Genomic DNA, 2,660 nt, shown 5'->3' with positions numbered 1-2,660 from the left:
CGACGGAGCTGAGGGAGTGGTACTACCTCTTCTGGTCGACGGAGACGCGAGCGCATCCGCGCACGAAGGTACTCTCCGCCGCCGCTTCGGAACGGGCTCCCAACGGATACCCCTTCTTCGCACTGTTCTTCTACTGCGGGCTCTGCCCGCCCTTCTCTGAATTCTTTTGCGACATCATGAACACCTACGGGTTCCACCTCCTTGATTTCACCCCCAATGTTGTTCTGACCATGGCAGTTTTCGCACATCTCTGCGAAAACTTTGTCGGAGTCCACCCAAACGTAGCTCTTTTTCGCCACTTCTTTATGCCCCGAGTTGAGAGAGGAGTGCCTCTATCCGGCGGAATCGCCTGGATCTCGAGAGCCGGTAGGAAGGAAGCCTATCTGGAGGGGGAGCTCCGCAGCAAATGGGAGGAGTGGAGAGCCGATTGGTGCTGGATCGTTGAGGACAACCCGCAGCCTTTCACCGCCCAGCGCCAAGCCCCAGTAGTGCGCGGCGGCGACTGGAGCAGTATGGCCTCGGAAGACGACAGGCTGAAGATCGCCGTCACTCGAATTCTGCGCCTAAGGCTTGCCGGGCTCACTGTAGGCGCCGTTGGCGCAGATTTCCTTCGCTGCCGCATCGGCCCCCTGCAAGAGAGGAGGAGACCCGCCTGGGAGTTCGGGGGTCCGGTAGTTATCATGAGGCTGCGCCCGGGCCTCAACTTCAATTTCACCGTCCTGGAATTGGATGCGATGCTCAAGGAGCTGTTCAAACACGACCCCCAACATCCCGAATGGTTCAGGTTGCCGAATGGCGTCGTTCCGCTGTGCAACAATTCCTCGCTCGACCGCATCCGTGCAATGATGCCGTTGTGCGACTCGCATGGAATTGTCCCCACTTGGCAGGAGCCTGCAGACGACGTCGTGCAGGCGTTCTTTGACGGCTTGGTGGAGGTGGCGGTCCGCTCCGACGAACAGAAGAGCCTCACCCGCGACACCACTGATGCGGAGATGCAGGGCATCGCCACCAGGGCGAAAGAGGCGGCGGCAGCCGCCGCCGCGGGCGAGTTTGGGTTCACCGTGGAGGAGGCAGAGGCAGCAGAGGCGGCAAGACTTGCCGAGCGAGAGTGGCTTGACGGCGAGGAAGAGCTTGCCACGCCTGACACCGAGTCGAGCGAACCCGCCGAGGGTGCGAGTGGCCCGCCATCTCCAGGCCGCTTGCCGCAAGCGGAGCCCTCAGCGCAGCCCCCAGCTCCACCAAGAAGGCGTCTCCGCAAGGCCGGGGACGTAGCAGGGCGGCAGACGAGTCAACAGTCGTCGCGCCACGCGACACGCTCCACCGCGACAAGCAATGTTGCCGCGGGAGCGCCTCACACCGATGCGGCAACTGGAGCGGGGTCTTCCTGGACCACCGCCACTGCCCCCACCAAGCGGCCAAGGGATCCTACTCCTCCGCCTCGTCGCGCCGAAGGTGGGCCGGACTTCGACCTCTCCGCGCTCAGCTCCGACGAGGAAGAAGAAGAGTGAGAATCTTTGTTGTACTTGTAGTTCTTCAATTCTTGCTGTTTTTGTCTTGTATCTGATCTGCTTTACTCTGAACTCATTCCTTTTCAGGACCCTGGCCCAGAGAGCGGCGAAGAGAGCCAAGGCCCCAGTGATTGTCATCGAGGACGAGCCCATCGCGACAGCAGGGGGCGCGCCCGAGACCACCTTGCCGGACCCGGCAACTACTCCCCAAAGCAACCCCCAGCGCAGCCCCCAGCGTAAGTATATGGTTTTACTTCTCGCTGTTAGGCGCGCATGGGTGTTTTTTTTTCTTTGCTGATATCTGACTCTTGGTTTGTTTGTGTAGGAGCAGAACAGCTTCACCAGGAGCGCTCGGAAACCGCACCCGACGTGCCATCTGCTTCAACTACACCGCCAAGGGAGGATTCCCCGGCAAGGGAGCGTTCTCCGGCAAGGGAGAAATCTCCGGCAAGGGAGGAGTCTCCGGCAAGGGGCAGCACCAGCGACCCCCCGGTGGTGGAGCCCATGACCGTGGATCCCAGTACAGGTAACCTTCTTGCTTGAAAACCTCCCTTGTGTTCTTCTTCTTCTGATCTTCTTTTTGGATATTTGCTTGACTTTTCTCCCTCTTCCGGCCGCCAGATCCACCTTCCACAGAGCCGATGGAGACCGAGGCCACCTGCGAGGAGAACGCGCGCGGCAGCACCAACGACACCGCCGCCACTAAGGAGGAAGCCGGCGCTGATGATCTTGCCGGCTAAGAGGCCGCCAAAGCTGCCGCTGCAGGAGCTGGCGAGGGGTCTGGCGATCGCACTGACGACCCAGAGGCCGCAGGAGCGCAAGGCGCTACGCCGACCGCCGATCCCTCCGCCGCTACCGCAGCGCCAGGTTCCGAAGAGCCCCAGCCCGGCGCCTATTTGAAGGCCGGCGATGGCATCTTCATCAAGCTTCCCTGGGCGTCAAGCTCTAGGGCGCCGGTTGAAGGAGAAGCCTTTGATGGAGAAGTGCTCGCCTCTGCTGGGCTGACGCTGGTTGACGCGCCGAGCAGCAGCAGCGGCGAGTCTGAGGAGGAGCAGCTGCTCCAGAAGCTGGTGTCGCTCTACCGCGCCCGACAAGCCAAGGTGGAATCCCGGGAAGCGCTTGTCGCGCAGGCGGGAGCAGACATCGAGAAGC

The sequence above is a fragment of the Triticum dicoccoides genome, chromosome 4B, assembly GCF_002162155.2.
Source record: "Triticum dicoccoides isolate Atlit2015 ecotype Zavitan chromosome 4B, WEW_v2.0, whole genome shotgun sequence".
NCBI lineage: Eukaryota > Viridiplantae > Streptophyta > Magnoliopsida > Poales > Poaceae > Triticum > Triticum dicoccoides.
The sequence above is the reverse complement of the archived record's forward strand: the minus strand, read 5'-3'. Positions refer to the sequence as shown.